This window comes from Lolium perenne, chromosome 7, assembly GCF_019359855.2.
Source record: "Lolium perenne isolate Kyuss_39 chromosome 7, Kyuss_2.0, whole genome shotgun sequence".
In the NCBI taxonomy this organism is placed as follows: Eukaryota; Viridiplantae; Streptophyta; class Magnoliopsida; order Poales; family Poaceae; genus Lolium; species Lolium perenne.
This window is the reverse complement of record NC_067250.2, coordinates 289,594,751-289,614,634: the sequence shown is the minus strand read 5'-3', so window position 1 is coordinate 289,614,634 and position 19,884 is coordinate 289,594,751. Positions and strand designations below refer to the sequence as shown.

At 44.9% G+C, this 19,884-nt stretch overlaps 2 protein-coding genes and 1 long non-coding RNA gene across 8 annotated transcripts in view; all 3 read left to right on the top strand.

Moving 5' to 3' along the window:
- LOC127326670 (uncharacterized) overlaps positions 1-19,884 on the top strand; it is a 79,324-nt gene that overhangs the window by 37,118 nt on the left and 22,322 nt on the right. The gene's annotated exons all lie outside the window — the stretch shown is intronic.
- Positions 1-19,884, top strand: part of LOC139832995 (uncharacterized) — a 52,041-nt gene that overhangs the window by 21,842 nt on the left and 10,315 nt on the right. The window lies entirely within an intron of this gene.
- Positions 6,907-9,463, top strand: LOC139833252 (uncharacterized). The gene is made up of 3 exons (XR_011748659.1): positions 6,907-7,050; positions 8,150-8,325; positions 8,927-9,463. It is a non-coding gene; the product is annotated as an uncharacterized lncRNA (long non-coding RNA).

Below are 19,884 nucleotides of genomic sequence, written 5' to 3'. Positions count from 1 at the left end.
CTATGCCCCGATGGCGTGGTCGAAGCCCATTGTTGTACTCACCGTGACAGCGGGATGACGGCTCACCGTGCAACCCCAAAGACTGGACATCGACTGTCAAAATTACCTGGACTGGTCCTCAAAACGGGGTAGAGAACATGATGAGGATAGGGACAGTCCAATACCATAGGATGGAGTAGTTAATGTAGCCAAATATGTTGTTCTATGACCATCAGGTGGTTCTTGTTTGTGCTCATTAACAATGAAATAACAATGATATTAGCTAGAGTCATACTAATATAGGCTTTGCTCTTGTGTATGTAATCGCTGCTGGCAATTGATAATTCTGGTGACACAAACAGTTTTGGTTCCATCTTTAATTTGGTGGAATGCTTTCATGTACAAATTAACCTCTACTATTTCTTATGTAGAACATTATTGGTTGTCTTTGTTTTTCTTACCTTGATGAACTAGTCTTCATTTCACAACTGCTTGCTATTTTATATATGCTAGTACTTCTATACTACTTACATGTTATTTCATCACATAAATGAGCACTAAATTTTCTAAATTGCAGTAGTAAATGAGTGTGCACTCTATTTCGGTTATGAGTCCTGAAGAAGATGATGCAGTATCCATGTGGAATTCTATATGTTAGGGCAGTATCTTTGCAGGGATCTACTTTAGTTTTGCATGTACTAATTTTCATCTTGAATTTACTGGTGTGATGTCAAATAGCTTGTCTGGCAGCTGCATTCCCTTGTGCGCTATAGCTCTGTTACCTACCGTCAATAAACTGATCCACTGTGTATATGTAGGATATGCTTGAAGAAAAAGAAGACAGAGCTATTGCCAATTGTGGGTGCTCGGCTAGAAGAGCGGGATCTTTGGATGCCTCAACTTGGCGAACATCCTAGGTGAGGCAATGTCTTTCCAGGGGCTCGACTTCGGCGTTCGGCGGCATTCGAGGTGCCTCAACTTGCGAGAATCCTAGGTGAGACATGCAGGTGCCTGATATGATTGATGCTCCTTTTCTTTTCACTATCTCTTACACTGCGTTCAAGTTATAGGGTGATGGAAGTTGACCGAGGAAGGCTGCTCATACTTGTTAGTTGATGCGTCATTGACCCTCCAAACTATTGTCAACATTTTAGGAAAGTAGTGTTGGGTGCATCCTGCGTTGCTCTATATGATTTTGCCGTGCATGTAGTCCTCAAGATTCCTTTTTAAAAAGTTGATACATCTGTCACTTGACCATATTAGATCCAGGACCTTACGTGAGAAAACAATGTTTGGTTTATCGTGGGTAGTAAAGCCATTATATTACGGAAGTTTTTGTTGCTCTGGCTGCCATGGTAAATCTTGAAACTGTTTAGGACTGATATATGTTGTGGTATTTTTAAGTCCATGCAAGTCCCTACTGTTGTGTCGGTTGAAATCATGCTCGCATATCTAGTATGCTAACATGTGGCAGATTTTTTTCTTTTGGTTGAGCCTTGCGGTGTTGCTGTCTCTCTTGTGGATTAAGTTGAAACTATGTAAATTTATTTTTGCTAAATATGATGTTCTGACCAATCATTTGTTCTTATTGTCAAGGACATCGAAAAGGATGGAGGACGATAGAGAAGACAGGCAGAGTAGTTGAAAATTTGCATGGCCACTTGTGAGCCTGTCTTGTACACATGAGAAAAGCCAAGAAGAAGCTGCATGTTAATGGTTGTGTTCCACCTGTGCCATCTTTTGGTGATCCTTGCTAGCTGTGCATAAACAGCCTTGTGCGTTCAGCTACAATTATTTGAGTTGAGGCTTGTTTCCTCTTGTTCTGAATGGTAAGCAGCTAGTGGAAGGAACATGTAATATTAGTGCCACGATAGTCGGCTTGTGAACGTGCTTGTGGCGACTGGAATTTGGGACTTCGATTATGCTCCAGGCTGGTGATCTTGCGATGGATGAGATGGTCTGTACTGCAAGGATGCATGCAACGGCTTCAGTTATCTCAGAAGGCTTACTCATGCATGAAGAAGCTTGCACTTGGCTCCTAGTAGCTTAGCTGCTCCAGGTTTACACGTGTGTCTATGTTGTAAACTGAACGAGTCAATGAGTAAAATTTGAATAAAAAGGGCACATCTTAAAGTTCGAAATATATGTTATGATGAATCTTAGTTTCAGAAATTCCCGAGTTGCCTATTCACGTTTGGCACGATGAACGTTACAGGAAAATTCCCGGTTGCCATGTATTCTTTTTTTTTTGAAGCTGTGCCTTGTATTCTTTGCGAGTTAAGAAGTGGCACTTATCCTGATCGATTAGAGCTTGCAGCTCAAAGGAAACCTACCGAGATGCATGCAATTGACCATATAATTAAAGAGGAAGCGATTGAGGCAAAGCAAGTCTATATGACCAACCCCATTAGGGAGAAATTGTGCCTTCAACAATTACATGAAAATTATCCATCGATGAAGAAAACAAACTAACCGAAGTAGAGAACCAATCTGAGGTTGGGTGGTTAGGAGGGTGGTTATACCCCAGCCCACCAGAGTTCAAACCCCAGGTTTGACATCCGTGTGTCTCATAAAGGCGGAATATTCATTCGGTGGGAGGCGACGTTCCCGTCGACGAGGCGCTGTGGTGACTTCGTCAATTTCAAGATCTAATCCGCCGGCTCAGTCTTCCGGAGGTGCTCGTAGGGGTAGGGTGTGCGTGTGTGTGTTCATAGGGGTGAGTGTATGCGCGTGTATGTGAGCGTCTGCGTTTGTACTGTGTTTCTCAAAAAAAAAAAAAACTAACCGAAGTACACGTAGAGCAGGAACTCCAGCCGTACTGTTAAGAAACAAGATAAAAACAGTTGTAGGAAAAGGGATGAATCAAAGCGATTCATGGATGGAAACAACTAGCAATTAATTAGGAGGGAAGCCCAAAATCAGTTGAGGGCTTGAGGCAGCAGTTATTATAGTGACCTATAGTATCCCGCAAGCAAGAGACAATCACAACCTCGTTTTCTGCTATAATCAGCTCGACCATGCCATCTAATCTAATCACCTCCTGCATCAAGATTCAAAGCCCGGTTCCTCACTTTTCCCTCCAACCTCATGGTCTCTCTATAAGAACAAGCCATTGGAGACACATCGCGTGTGACTATGACTTAGACAAATTGGAGGTTAGGGGAAGACATCGGCGCTGTTTGGGCAAAGTGAGAGTCGACGAAATATTGCTTTACGTAGTACTCAGATGTGGCAATGAAATAAAAGTTGTGTTGTTTATACTTGAGCGATCCACTACACAATTATCTCGCTTATACTTGAGCGATCCACTCATCGTTGGAAGTTGTTAGCATTTGAAACAAACATGGAAGATATTTCTGGATCATTTTGGTGCTACTAGTTTCCTTGAGATATGGAGAGTTTTTGAAGCGGTCATGAGAGGGAGCAAAAGCAGTAGTACTCCTCAGATTCCAGGCCATGCATTTATTAATAGCCAAAGAAATTAGGCCATGGCCGTGCCTCCTCGATTGTGTAGCTGGATGGGCACTCCATCTTATACGGAGGGCACCAGTGATGCTAACCATGCAGAATATATAAGGAGAGTCCACCGGACTAGTGATGATTGATTACCATGCGAGAATAAGAAGAGCCCTCTGACGCATGCACAGCTCCCTGGCTGCCATACCACCACCTAATTAAAATGCATTGATCTCCTTGCATCAATTTATATGAGCGTTTAGTATCACGAGATGAGCCCCACCATCCACTGTCATGAATCCATGGTACTGTAGCTTGCGTCTTAGCCATTCGCCTATGCCCATCGTTAACAACAGGAAGCGACTAGTAGAACCAAAATTGATTTATCCTCTTCCCGCCATACCACTCCCTCCATTCCATCAAAATTCAAGCCTCAAACCATAACCTTCCTTCTATAAATACGAGGAGGGGAGAGCCTGCCGCGTGCGGCTAGCCGCGACCGACCGACTTAGACTTTGATCTTTGTCGAGGAGAGGAGAGGAGAGGAGAGGCCAGCCACGCTTGTCAAGGAGAACGAGCTAGGCGAGGGTTGGCAAGGACTTTAGGCGACCGTGTGGCTGTGTTGAACGCCAATGAGCTCCGCCCTCACGGCCGTCCAAGTGCAAGGAAACGGAGAAGGAGATGGAGAGGAAGATGTTGCCTGCCTGACGCTAGGAGGGAAGGAGCGCTAGTCGTGCGAGCCGGGCAGCAACAGGTACTCTTGATTCCCTTGTTCTTGTAATGGACAAATTACCCAAACTGCGAGCCGGGCAGCAGCAAGTAGGCGATGCCTTCGTAGTTCTTATACTCTTGATCCCCTTGTTCTTGTCATGGCCTAAAACACGATTCGTTTCTAAATTTCCCCATAGCTGATAGCTTAGGTTCTCTTTCTTCCCCAAAATCCCCATTCCTAGCCTTATATTTCTCATTCCCCTTCACTCACTGGTTCAAGCCAACTCAAATGGCTTCCGCACATCTAGTATTGGGATTTTCTTAGAAGTTCTAAAGCTTCAGCATCAGATCGGCTATGCAACACACGGGAACTTCTCTTCTCCTATCTTGTTTTACAAATCCTTAGTTGGAATGGAGCCTTTTCGGTTGCTTGATTATTCTAGATAAATAATACCAATGTTAATTAAATTTTGAATGAATGTTTGCCGATTGGAGATATCTGTGTATTTTAGCCACACATTATTTGAGATTTGTATATGCTTTGCAAGTTTGGATAAGCGACAATTAGGTGTTTGTAAAATCCAGTTCGACTCATGAGCGTGTTCTGCCTTGATAGACCATCAACTGCTGCCATGATGCTACCTTAGAAGTCAAGGGCGACAGCCGTCATCCATGCAAGTGTCACCCTGCCGGAGAGTCGATGCCGCCAACCAAACCCGATGATGTCGTGCATGTCCGCTGCCTACCGTAGGAGACCGTGCCATCTTCCTTCACGGTGTATACCTAGACAACTGAAATCTTCCAGCACACGATGAACGCTCGCTTATTTTGGAAGATGTCATCACTCCCCGGCAACGGCGCTAGAAAAAGAGCTTGATACGCGTACAGCACGCGTCCGTTGGGAACCCCAAGAGGAAGGTGTGATGCGTACAGCGGCAAGTTTTCCCTCAGTATGAAACCAAGGTTTATCGAACCAGTAGGAGCCAAGAAGCACGTTGAAGGTTGATGGCGGCGAGATGTAGTGCGGCGCAACACCAGGGATTCCGGCGCCAACGTGGAACCTGCACAACACAAACCAAGTACTTTGCCCCAACGAAACAGCGAGGTTGTCAATCTCACCGGCTTGCTGTAACAAAGAATTAGATGTATAGTGTGGATGATGATTGTTTGCAGAAAACAGTAGAACAGTATTGCAGTAGATTGTATTTCAGTAAAGAGAATTGGACCGGGGTCCACAGTTCACTAGAGGTGTCTCTCCCATAAGATAAACAGCATGTTGGGTGAACAAATTACAGTTGGGCAATTGACAAATAAAGAGGGCATGACCATGCACATACATATTATGATGAGTATAGTGAGATTTAATTGGGCATTACGACAAAGTACATAGACCGCTATCCAGCATGCATCTATGCCTAAAAAGTCCACCTTCAGGTTATCATCCGAACCCCTCCAGTATTAAGTTGCTAACAACAGACAATTGCATTAAGTATTGCGCGTAATGTAATCAGTAACTACATCCTTGAACATAGCACCAATGTTTTATCCCTAGTGGCAACAGCACATCCATAATCTTAGAGGTTTCTGTCACTCCCCCAGATTCACGGAGACATGAACCCACTATCGAGCATAAATACCCCCTCTTGGACGAGCACCACCGGGGTCTGCAGCGCCACGCGGGGCCTCTCCGACGACAGCGCCGCGAGCAAGATGTTCCGCGTGCCGATCTCGACGAAGGCTGCCACGACGCCCTGGCCGGCGGCGCTCTCTGGGTCGACGAGGAAGACGTCGGTGACGCAGAGGGGCTCGTTCGCCTCGTTGGAGCCCGGGGTTAGCGTGATCTCCTGCCCGGACTTGAGCTGCAAGGACCAGCCGTGCTCCTGGCGAAACAGCTTCTCATCATCCATGTCCATGGCCATGGCCATCGATCCTCGATCGACCGGCAGGCGCGCGGGGTATTGATCGATCGCCTCTCCTGTAGTCTGTAGCCCTTTTTCGTGATCGTGAACGAGACCTAGCTTGCACAAGATCTTGCGTGCTTATATTGACCGGCCCGGCCGGGAACTCTTGCCGATTCCGAGAGGTGATGGATGTTTTACATCGCCCCACCAAACGGATTCTAATCCTCCACGGACACGGGTTGGATTGCGATTTGGACTCGGAGCAGACACCGACCAAGCTCGTGCCGGTCGAGCCGTAATCATGGTGAGTCGATGGCATTTGGCAAGGTGTGGTATACGACCACGTGACAACAAATTATTCCTTTAGTAAATAACACTTCCTCTATGGAAAAGGCTTTGATTCCTTCGGGGGCTGCGACGCTGCGAGCCTCCGGGTGTGTGGCCCTCCGATCTTCTTCACAAATTGCACGGAACACCAAATATTGGGACATGTTTTCACAAACTACAACTATGATTTATTTTTACATAGAACAGCATATATTATTGTAATTGTTGCACAAAATATGTTATTTTAGACTTAGGTGCAATAACAATGGATAGCCCTGGAGCATGGAATTCGTGTGTACTTGTTACCCTTACTCATGTGTTTAGCTGGTTATAAGCATATTTGTTGTCTCAGATCGAATTTCTTTTGTTATGATCTTGCTGGAACTGTGTTATGGTCGGCATAGATAATTAGATAGAACAATCTAGAATCAGCAAAGAATTCCCCTCTTTTTGTTTGGCTTTTAGGCCTTGTTGTCTCAGCTAGTTGTATGCATGCATGCTTAACAGTGGTAACTAACACGTGTCTCCTCTTGTTCTTGGTTTATCGTTTCTGACAATAGGTAAACAAGGAGGATGAGTTCAGCACGGGCCTTTGTCTGTGCTCATGCTGAGCGTCAACAACAACGCTCAAGTTTGTGAACTCTGTGAACTCTCTTGCTTGTACTGAGACTCTCAGGTTGGAATTTTCTTTCTACTGTGTCCTGCCTTTGTTTGAATTTAACACCCGCTGGTCTTTCCGTCATGTGTACATTTGGTAGAAACCATATTGATCTAGTTGATGTGCAAGTGAGTCTTAGTTTCATGAATTTGTCTCTGGTAACAATGATGTGCTATTTGTCCTGTTAAATGCGCCAGCTTGTCTCTGTTAACAATGATGAGAGGCACCCCTATCCCAGCCTAGCTGCAGGATGTTGACTAGGTTCTGCCAAAGGAGAGGTATAAATCCTTCATTCCTAGCCCTTGGAGTCCGCCACTGGTCTATGCCCCGATGGCGTGGTCGAAGCCCATTGTTGTACTCACCGTGACAGCGGGATGACGGCTCACCGTGCAACCCCAGCACTCTGATACTGACTGTCAAAATTACCTGGACTGGTCCTCAAAACGGGGTAGAGAACATGATGAGGATAGGGACAGTCCAATACCATAGGATGGAGTAGTTAATGTAGCCAAATATGTTGTTCTATGACCATCAGGTGGTTCTTGTTTGTGCTCATTAACAATGAAATAACAATGATATTAGCTAGAGTCATACTAATATAGGCTTTGCTCTTGTGTATGTAATCGCTGCTGGCAATTGATAATTCTGGTGACACAAACAGTTTTGGTTCCATCTTTAATTTGGTGGAATGCTTTCATGTACAAATTAACCTCTACTATTTCTTATGTAGAACATTATTGGTTGTCTTTGTTTTTCTTACCTTGATGAACTAGTCTTCATTTCACAACTGCTTGCTATTTTATATATGCTAGTACTTCTATACTACTTACATGTTATTTCATCACATAAATGAGCACTAAATTTTCTAAATTGCAGTAGTAAATGAGTGTGCACTCTATTTCGGTTATGAGTCCTGAAGAAGATGATGCAGTATCCATGTGGAATTCTATATGTTAGGGCAGTATCTTTGCAGGGATCTACTTTAGTTTTGCATGTACTAATTTTCATCTTGAATTTACTGGTGTGATGTCAAATAGCTTGTCTGGCAGCTGCATTCCCTTGTGCGCTATAGCTCTGTTACCTACCGTCAATAAACTGATCCACTGTGTATATGTAGGATATGCTGAAGAAAAAGAAGACAGAGCTATTGCCAATTGTGGGTGCTCGCTGCAGAAGAGCGGGATCTTTGGATGCCTCAACTTGGCGAACATCCTAGGTGAGGCAATGTCTTTCCAGGGGCTCGACTTCGGCGTTCGGCGGCATTCGAGGTGCCTCAACTTGCGAGAATCCTAGGTGAGACATGCAGGTGCCTGATATGATTGATGCTCCTTTTCTTTTCACTATCTCTTACACTGCGTTCAAGTTATAGGGTGATGGAAGTTGACCGAGGAAGGCTGCTCATACTTGTTAGTTGATGCGTCATTGACCCTCCAAACTATTGTCAACATTTTAGGAAAGTAGTGTTGGGTGCATCCTGCGTTGCTCTATATGATTTTGCCGTGCATGTAGTCCTCAAGATTCCTTTTTAAAAAGTTGATACATCTGTCACTTGACCATATTAGATCCAGGACCTTCTGTGAGAAAACAATGTTTGGTTTATCGTGGGTAGTAAAGCCATTATATTCTGGAAGTTTTTGTTGCTCTGGCTGCCATGGTAAATCTTGAAACTGTTTAGGACTGATATATGTTGTGGTATTTTTAAGTCCATGCAAGTCCCTACTGTTGTGTCGGTTGAAATCATGCTCGCATATCTAGTATGCTAACATGTGGCAGATTTTTTTCTTTTGGTTGAGCCTTGCGGTGTTGCTGTCTCTCTTGTGGATTAAGTTGAAACTATGTAAATTTATTTTTGCTAAATATGATGTTCGACCAATCATTTGTTCTTATTGTCAAGGACATCGAAAAGGATGGAGGACGATAGAGAAGACAGGCAGAGTAGTTGAAAATTTGCATGGCCACTTGTGAGCCTGTCTTGTACACATGAGAAAAGCCAAGAAGAAGCTGCATGTTAATGGTTGTGTTCCACCTGTGCCATCTTTTGGTGATCCTTGCTAGCTGTGCATAAACAGCCTTGTGCGTTCAGCTACAATTATTTGAGTTGAGGCTTGTTTCCTCTTGTTCTGAATGGTAAGCAGCTAGTGGAAGGAACATGTAATATTAGTGCCCTGATAGTCGGCTTGTGAACGTGCTTGTGGCGACTGGAATTTGGGACTTCGATTATGCTCCAGGCTGGTGATCTTGCGATGGATGAGATGGTCTGTACTGCAAGGATGCATGCAACGGCTTCAGTTATCTCAGAAGGCTTACTCATGCATGAAGAAGCTTGCACTTGGCTCCTAGTAGCTTAGCTGCTCCAGGTTTACACGTGTGTCTATGTTGTAAACTGAACGAGTCAATGAGTAAAATTTGAATAAAAAGGGCACATCTTAAAGTTCGAAATATATGTTATGATGAATCTTAGTTTCAGAAATTCCCGAGTTGCCTATTCACGTTTGGCCTGATGAACGTTACAGGAAAATTCCCCAGTTGCCATGTATTCTTTTTTTTTTTGAACTGTGCCTTGTATTCTTTGCAGAGTTAAGAAGTGGCACTTATCCTGATCGATTAGAGCTTGCAGCTCAAAGGAAACCTACCAGATGCATGCAATTGACCATATAATTAAAGAGGAAGCGATTGAGGCAAAGCAAGTCTATATGACCAACCCCATTAGGGAGAAATTGTGCCTTCAACAATTACATGAAAATTATCCATCAGTGAAGAAAACAAACTAACCGAAGTAGAGAACCAATCTGAGGTTGGGTGGTTAGGAGGGTGGTTATACCCCCAGCCCACCAGAGTTCAAACCCCAGGTTTGACATCTGTGTGTCTCATAAAGGCGGAATATTCATTCAGTGGGAGGCGACGTTCCGTCGGAGGCGCTGTGGTGACTTCGTCAATTTCAAGATCTAATCCGCCGGCTCGGTCTTAGGAGGTGCTCGTAGGGGTAGGGTGTGCGTGTGTGTGTTCATAGGGGTGAGTGTATGCGCGTGTATGTGAGCGTCTGCGTTTGTCTTGTGTTTCTCAAAAAAAAAAAACTAACCGAAGTACACGTAGAGCAGGGAACTCCGGCCGTCTTGTTAAGAAACAAGATAAAAACAGTTGTAGGAAAAGGGATGAATCAAAGCGATTCATGGATGGAAACAACTAGCAATTAATTAGGAGGAAGCCCAAAATCAGTTGAGGGCTTGAGGCAGCGATTATTATAGTGACCTATAGTATCCCGCAAGCAAGAGACAATCACAACCTCGTTGCTGCTATAATCAGCTCGACCATGCCATCTAATCTAATCACCTCCTGCATCAAGATTCAAAGCCCGGTTCCTCACTTTTCCCTCCAACCTCATGGTCTCTCTATAAGAACAAGCCATTGGAGACACATCGCGTGTGACTATGACTTAGACAAATTGGAGGTTAGGGGAAGACATCGGCGCTGTTTGGGCAAAGTGAGAGTCGACAGAAATATTGCTTTCTGTAGTACTCAGATGTGGCAATGAAATAAAAGTTGTGTTGTTTATACTTGAGCGATCCACTACACAATTATCTCGCTTATACTTGAGCGATCCACTCATCGTTGGAAGTTGTTAGCATTTGAAACAAACATGGAAGATATTTCTGGATCATTTTGGTGCTACTAGTTTCCTTGAGATATGGAGAGTTTTTGAAGCGGTCATGAGAGGGAGCAAAAGCAGTAGTACTCCTCAGATTCCAGGCCATGCATTTATTAATAGCCAAAGAAATTAGGCCATGGCCGTGCCTCCTCGATTGTGTAGCTGGATGGGCACTCCATCTTATACGGAGGGCACCGGTGATGCTAACCATGCGAATATATAAGGAGAGTCCACCGGACTAGTGATGATTGATTACCATGCAGAATAAGAAGAGCCCTCTGACGCATGCACAGCTCCCTGGCTGCCATACCACCACCTAATTAAAATGCATTGATCTCCTTGCATCAATTTATATGAGCGTTTAGTATCACGAGATGAGCCCCACCATCCACTGTCATGAATCCATGGTACTGTAGCTTGCGTCTTAGCCATTCGCCTATGCCCATCGTTAACAACAGGAAGCGACTAGTAGAACCAAAATTGATTTATCCTCTTCCCGCCATACCACTCCCTCCATTCCATCAAAATTCAAGCCTCAAACCATAACCTTCCTTCTATAAATACGAGGAGGGGAGAGCCTGCCGCGTGCGGCTAGCCGCGACCGACCGACTTAGACTTTGATCTTTGTCGAGGAGAGGAGAGGAGAGGAGAGGCCAGCCACGCTTGTCAAGGAGAACGAGCTAGGCGAGGGTTGGCAAGGACTTTAGGCGACCGTGTGGCTGTGTTGAACGCCAATGAGCTCCGCCCTCACGGCCGTCCAAGTGCAAGGAAACGGAGAAGGAGATGGAGAGGAAGATGTTGCCTGCCTGACGCTAGGAGGGAAGGAGCGCTAGTCGTGCGAGCCGGGCAGCAACAGGTACTCTTGATTCCCTTGTTCTTGTAATGGACAAATTACCCAAACTGCGAGCCGGGCAGCAGCAAGTAGGCGATGCCTTCGTAGTTCTTATACTCTTGATCCCCTTGTTCTTGTCATGGCCTAAAACACGATTCGTTTCTAAATTTCCCCATAGCTGATAGCTTAGGTTCTCTTTCTTCCCCAAAATCCCCATTCCTAGCCTTATATTTCTCATTCCCCTTCACTCACTGGTTCAAGCCAACTCAAATGGCTTCCGCACATCTAGTATTGGGATTTTCTTAGAAGTTCTAAAGCTTCAGCATCAGATCGGCTATGCAACACACGGGAACTTCTCTTCTCCTATCTTGTTTTACAAATCCTTAGTTGGAATGGAGCCTTTTCGGTTGCTTGATTATTCTAGATAAATAATACCAATGTTAATTAAATTTTGAATGAATGTTTGCCGATTGGAGATATCTGTGTATTTTAGCCACACATTATTTGAGATTTGTATATGCTTTGCAAGTTTGGATAAACTGACAATTAGGTGTTTGTAAAATCCAGTTCGACTCATGAGCGTGTTCTGCCTTGATAGACCATCAACTGCTGCCATGATGCTACCTTAGAAGTCAAGGGCGACAGCCGTCATCCATGCAAGTGTCACCCTGCCGGAGAGTCGATGCCGCCAACCAAACCCGATGATGTCGTGCATGTCCGCTGCCTACCGTAGGAGACCGTGCCATCTTCCTTCACGGTGTATACCTAGACAACTGAAATCTTCCAGCACACGATGAACGCTCGCTTATTTTGGAAGATGTCATCACTCCCCGGCAACGGCGCTAGAAAAAGAGCTTGATACGCGTACAAAGACGCGTCCGTTGGGAACCCCAAGAGGAAGGTGTGATGCGTACAGCGGCAAGTTTTCCCTCAGTATGAAACCAAGGTTTATCGAACCAGTAGGAGCCAAGAAGCACGTTGAAGGTTGATGGCGGCGAGATGTAGTGCGGCGCAACACCAGGGATTCCGGCGCCAACGTGGAACCTGCACAACACAAACCAAGTACTTTGCCCCAACGAAACAGCGAGGTTGTCAATCTCACCGGCTTGCTGTAACAAAGAATTAGATGTATAGTGTGGATGATGATTGTTTGCGAGAAAACGGTAGAACAGATGTGCAGTAGATTGTATTTCAGTAAAGAGAATTGGACCGGGGTCCACAGTTCACTAGAGGTGTCTCTCCCATAAGATAAACAGCATGTTGGGTGAACAAATTACAGTTGGGCAATTGACAAATAAAGAGGGCATGACCATGCACATACATATTATGATGAGTATAGTGAGATTTAATTGGGCATTACGACAAAGTACATAGACCGCTATCCAGCATGCATCTATGCCTAAAAAGTCCACCTTCAGGTTATCATCCGAACCCCCTCCAGTATTAAGTTGCTAACAACGAGACAATTGCATTAAGTATTGCGCGTAATGTAATCGGTAACTACATCCTTGAACATAGCACCAATGTTTTATCCCTAGTGGCAACAGCACATCCATAATCTTAGAGGTTTCGTCACCTCCCAGATTCACGGAGACATGAACCCACTATCGAGCATAAATACCCCCTCTTGGACGAGCACCACCGGGAGTCTGCAGCGCCACGCGGGGCCTCTCCGACGACAGCGCCGCGAGCAAGATGTTCCGCGTGCCGATCTCGACGAAGGCTGCCACGACGCCCTGGCCGGCGGCGCTCTCTGGGTCGACGAGGAAGACGTCGGTGACGCAGAGGGGCTCGTTCGCCTCGTTGGAGCCCGGGGTTAGCGTGATCTCCTGCCCGGACTTGAGCTGCAAGGACCAGCCGTGCTCCTGGCGAAACAGCTTCTCATCATCCATGTCCATGGCCATGGCCATCGATCCTCGATCGACCGGGCGCGCGGGGTATTGATCGATCGCCTCTCCGTAGTCTGTAGCCCTTTTTCGTGATCGTGAACGAGACCTAGCTTGCACAAGATCTTGCGTGCTTATATTGACTGCCCGGCCGGGAACTCTTGCCGATTCCGAGAGGTGATGGATGTTTTACATCGCCCCACCAAACGGATTCTAATCCTCCACGGACACGGGTTGGATTGCGATTTGGACTCGGAGCAGACACCGACCAAGCTCGTGCCGGTCGAGCCGTAATCATGGTGAGTCGATGGCATTTGGCAAGGTGTGGTATACGACCACGTGACAACAAATTATTCCTTTAGTAAATAACACTTCCTCTATGGAAAAGGCTTTGATTCCTTCGGGGGCTGCGACGCTGCGAGCCTCCGGGTGTGTGGCCCTCCGATCTTCTTCACAAATTGCACGGAACACCAAATATTGGGACATGTTTTCACAAACTACAACTATGATTTATTTTTACATAGAACAGCATATATTATTGTAATTGTTGCACAAAATATGTTATTTTAGACTTAGGTGCAATAACAATGGATAGCCCTGGAGCATGGAATTCGTGTGTACTTGTTACCCTTACTCATGTGTTTAGCTGGTTATAAGCATATTTGTTGTCTCAGATCGAATTTCTTTTGTTATGATCTTGCTGGAACTGTGTTATGGTCGGCATAGATAATTAGATAGAACAATCTAGAATCAGCAAAGAATTCCCCTCTTTTTGTTTGGCTTTTAGGCCTTGTTGTCTCAGCTAGTTGTATGCATGCATGCTTAACAGTGGTAACTAACACGTGTCTCCTCTTGTTCTTGGTTTATCGTTTCTGACAATAGGTAAACAAGGAGGATGAGTTCAGCACGGGCCTTTGTCTGTGCTCATGCTGAGCGTCAACAACAACGCTCAAGTTTGTGAACTCTGTGAACTCTCTTGCTTGTATCTTGAGACTCTCGGGTTGGAATTTTCTTTCTACCGTGTCCTGCCTTTGTTTGAATTTAACACCCGCTGGTCTTTCCGTCATGTGTACATTTGGTAGAAACCATATTGATCTAGTTGATGTGCAAGTGAGTCTTAGTTTCATGAATTTGTCTCTGGTAACAATGATGTGCTATTTGTCTGTTAAATGCGCCAGCTTGTCTCTGTTAACAATGATGAGAGGCACCCCTATCCCAGCCTAGCTGCAGGATGTTGACTAGGTTCTGCCAAAGGAGAGGTATAAATCCTTCATTCCTAGCCCTTGGAGTCCGCCACTGGTCTATGCCCCGATGGCGTGGTCGAAGCCCATTGTTGTACTCACCGTGACAGCGGGATGACGACTCACCGTGCAACCCCGGCACTACGATCTTGTCAAAATTACCTGGACTGGTCCTCAAAACGGGTAGAGAACATGATGAGGATAGGGACAGTCCAATACCATAGGATGGAGTAGTTAATGTAGCCAAATATGTTGTTCTATGACCATCAGGTGGTTCTTGTTTGTGCTCATTAACAATGAAATAACAATGATATTAGCTAGAGTCATACTAATATAGGCTTTGCTCTTGTGTATGTAATCGCTGCTGGCAATTGATAATTACGGTGACACAAACAGTTTTGGTTCCATCTTTAATTTGGTGGAATGCTTTCATGTACAAATTAACCTCTACTATTTCTTATGTAGAACATTATTGGTTGTCTTTGTTTTTCTTACCTTGATGAACTAGTCTTCATTTCACAACTGCTTGCTATTTTATATATGCTAGTACTTCTATACTACTTACATGTTATTTCATCACATAAATGAGCACTAAATTTTCTAAATTGCAGTAGTAAATGAGTGTGCACTCTATTTCGGTTATGAGTCCTGAAGAAGATGATGCGGTATCCATGTGGAATTCTATATGTTAGGGCAGTATCTTTGCAGGGATCTACTTTAGTTTTGCATGTACTAATTTTCATCTTGAATTTACTGGTGTGATGTCAAATAGCTTGTCCGGCAGCTTGCATTCCCTTGTGCGCTATAGCTACGTTACCTACCGTCAATAAACCGATCCTTTGTGTATATGTAGGATATGCTTGAAGAAAAAGAAGACAGAGCTATTGCCAATTGTGGGTGCTCGCTGCAGAAGAGCGGGATCTTTGGATGCCTCAACTTGGCGAACATCCTAGGTGAGGCAATGTCTTTCCAGGGGCTCGACTTCGGCGTTCGGCGGCATTCGAGGTGCCTCAACTTGCGAGAATCCTAGGTGAGACATGCAGGTGCACGATATGATTGATGCTCCTTTTCTTTTCACTATCTCTTACCCTGCGTTCAAGTTATAGGGTGATGGAAGTTGACCGAGGAAGGCTGCTCATACTTGTTAGTTGATGCGTCATTGACCCTCCAAACTATTGTCAACATTTTAGGAAAGTAGTGTTGGGTGCATCTGCGTTGCTCTATATGATTTTGCCGTGCATGTAGTCCTCAAGATTCCTTTTTAAAAAGTTGATACATCTGTCACTTGACCATATTAGATCCAGGACCTTCTGTGAGAAAACAATGTTTGGTTTATCGTGGGTAGTAAAGCCATTATATTCTGGAAGTTTTTGTTGCTCTGGCTGCCATGGTAAATCTTGAAACTGTTTAGGACTGATATATGTTGTGGTATTTTTAAGTCCATGCAAGTCCCTACTGTTGTGTCGGTTGAAATCATGCTCGCATATCTAGTATGCTAACATGTGGCAGATTTTTTCTTTTGGTTGAGCCTTGCGGTGTTGCTGTCTCTCTTGTGGATTAAGTTGAAACTATGTAAATTTATTTTTGCTAAATATGATGTTACTGACCAATCATTTGTTCTTATTGTCAAGGACATCGAAAAGGATGGAGGACGATAGAGAAGACAGCAGAGTAGTTGAAAATTTGCATGGCCACTTGTGAGCCTGTCTTGTACACATGAGAAAAGCCAAGAAGAAGCTGCATGTTAATGGTTGTGTTCCACTGTGCCATCTTTTGGTGATCCTTGCTAGCTGTGCATAAACAGCCTTGTGCGTTCAGCTACAATTATTTGAGTTGAGGCTTGTTTCCTCTTGTTGAATGGTAAGCAGCTAGTGGAAGGAACATGTAATATTAGTGCCACGATAGTCGGCTTGTGAACGTGCTTGTGGCGGCCCGGAATTTGGGACTTCGATTATGCTCCAGGCTGGTGATCTTGCGATGGATGAGATGGTGCATCTTTGCAAGGATGCATGCAACGGCTTGATTATCTCAGAAGGCTTACTCATGCATGAAGAAGCTTGCACTTGGCTCCTAGTAGCTTAGCTGCTCCAGGTTTACACGTGTGTCTATGTTGTAAACTGAACGAGTCAATGAGTAAAATTTGAATAAAAAGGGCACATCTTAAAGTTCGAAATATATGTTATGATGAATCTTAGTTTCAGAAATTCCCGAGTTGCCTATTCACGTTTGGCACGATGAACGTTACAGGAAAATTCCCGGTTGCCATGTATTCTTTTTTTTTTTTGAACTGTGCCTTGTATTCTTTGCGAGTTAAGAAGTGGCACTTATCACGATCGATTAGAGCTTGCAGCTCAAAGGAAACCTACCAGATGCATGCAATTGACCATATAATTAAAGAGGAAGCGATTGAGGCAAAGCAAGTCTATATGACCAACCCCATTAGGGAGAAATTGTGCCTTCAACAATTACATGAAAATTATCCATCGATGAAGAAAACAAACTAACCGAAGTAGAGAACCAATCTGAGGTTGGGTGGTTAGGAGGGTGGTTATACCCCAGCCCACGAGTTCAAACCCCAGGTTTGACATCTGTGTGTCTCATAAAGGCGGAATATTCATTCAGTGGGAGGCGACGTTCCCGTCGACAGCGAGGCGCCTGTGGTGACTTCGTCAATTTCAAGATCTAATCCGCCGGCTCAGTCTTCCGGAGGTGCTCGTAGGGGTAGGGTGTGCGTGTGTGTGTTCATAGGGGTGAGTGTATGCGCGTGTATGTGAGCGTCTGCGTTTGTCTTGTGTTTCTCAAAAAAAAAAAAAACTAACCGAAGTACACGTAGAGCGGGAACTCCGGTAATCTTGTTAAGAAACAAGATAAAAACAGTTGTAGGAAAAGGGATGAATCAAAGCGATTCATGGATGGAAACAACTAGCAATTAATTAGGAGGGGAAGCCCAAAATCAGTTGAGGGCTTGAGGCAGCAGTTATTATAGTGACCTATAGTATCCCGCAAGCAAGAGACAATCACAACCTCGTTTTCTGCTATAATCAGCTCGACCATGCCATCTAATCTAATCACCTCCTGCATCAAGATTCAAAGCCCGGTTCCTCACTTTTCCCTCCAACCTCATGGTCTCTCTATAAGAACAAGCCATTGGAGACACATCGCGTGTGACTATGACTTAGACAAATTGGAGGTTAGGGGAAGACATCGGCTTGTTTGGGCAAAGTGAGAGTCGACGAAATATTGCTTTACTGTAGTACTCAGATGTGGCAATGAAATAAAAGTTGTGTTGTTTATACTTGAGCGATCCACTACACAATTATCTCGCTTATACTTGAGCGATCCACTCATCGTTGGAAGTTGTTAGCATTTGAAACAAACATGGAAGATATTTCTGGATCATTTTGGTGCTACTAGTTTCCTTGAGATATGGAGAGTTTTTGAAGCGGTCATGAGAGGGAGCAAAAGCAGTAGTACTCCTCAGATTCCAGGCCATGCATTTATTAATAGCCAAAGAAATTAGGCCATGGCCGTGCCTCCTCGATTGTGTAGCTGGATGGGCACTCCATCTTATACGGAGGGCACCAGTGATGCTAACCATGCGAGAATATATAAGGAGAGTCCACCGGACTAGTGATGATTGATTACCATGCGAGAATAAGAAGAGCCCTACGACGCATGCACAGCTCCCTGGCTGCCATACCACCACCTAATTAAAATGCATTGATCTCCTTGCATCAATTTATATGAGCGTTTAGTATCACGAGATGAGCCCCACCATCCTTGTCATGAATCCATGGTACTGTAGCTTGCGTCTTAGCCATTCGCCTATGCCCATCGTTAACAACAGAAGCGACTAGTAGAACCAAAATTGATTTATCCTCTTCCCGCCATACCACTCCCTCCATTCCATCAAAATTCAAGCCTCAAACCATAACCTTCCTTCTATAAATACGAGGAGGAGAGCCTGCCGCGTGCGGCTAGCCGCGACCGACCGACTTAGACTTTGATCTTTGTCGAGGAGAGGAGAGGAGAGGAGAGGCCAGCCACGCTTGTCAAGGAGAACGAGCTAGGCGAGGGTTGGCAAGGACTTTAGGCGACCGTGTGGCTGTGTTGAACGCCAATGAGCTCCGCCCTCACGGCCGTCCAAGTGCAAGGAAACGGAGAAGGAGATGGAGAGGAAGATGTTGCCTGCCTGACGCTAGGAGGGAAGGAGCGCTAGTCGTGCGAGCCGGGCAGCAACGGGTACTCTTGATTCCCTTGTTCTTGTAATGGACAAATTACCCAAGCTGCGAGCCGGGCAGCAGCAAGTAGGCGATGCCTTCGTAGTTCTTATACTCTTGATCCCCTTGTTCTTGTCATGGCCTAAAACACGATTCGTTTCTAAATTTCCCCATAGCTGATAGCTTAGGTTCTCTTTCTTCCCCAAAATCCCCATTCCTAGCCTTATATTTCTCATTCCCCTTCACTCAACTGGTTCAAGCCAACTCAAATGGCTTCCGCACATCTAGTATTGGGATTTTCTTAGAAGTTCTAAAGCTTGACATCGGATCGGCTATGCAACACACGGGAACTTCTCTTCTCCTATCTTGTTTTACAAATCCTTAGTTGGAATGGAGCCTTTTCGGTTGCTTGATTATTCTAGATAAATAATACCAATGTTAATTAAATTTTGAATGAATGTTTGCCGATTGGAGATATCTGTGTATTTTAGCCACACATTATTTGAGATTTGTATATGCTTTGCAAGTTTGGATAAACTGACAATTAGGTGTTTGTAAAATCCAGTTCGACTCATGAGCGTGTTACGCCTTGATAGACCATCAACTGCTGCCATGATGCTACCTTAGAAGTCAAGGGCGACGGCCGTCATCCATGCAAGTGTCACCCTGCCGGAGAGTCGATGCCGCCAACCAAACCCGATGATGTCGTGCATGTCCGCTGCCTACCGTAGGAGACCGTGCCATCTTCCTTCACGGTGTATACCTAGACAACTGAAATCTTCCAGCACACGATGAACGCTCGCTTATTTTGGAAGATGTCATCACTCCCGACAACGGCGCTAGAAAAAAAGAGCTTGATACGCGTACAGCACGCGTCCGTTGGGAACCCCAAGAGGAAGGTGTGATGCGTACGGCGGCAAGTTTTCCCTCGGTATGAAACCAAGGTTTATCGAACCGTAGGAGCCAAGAAGCACGTTGAAGGTTGATGGCGGCGAGATGTAGTGCGGCGCAACACCAGGGGATTCCG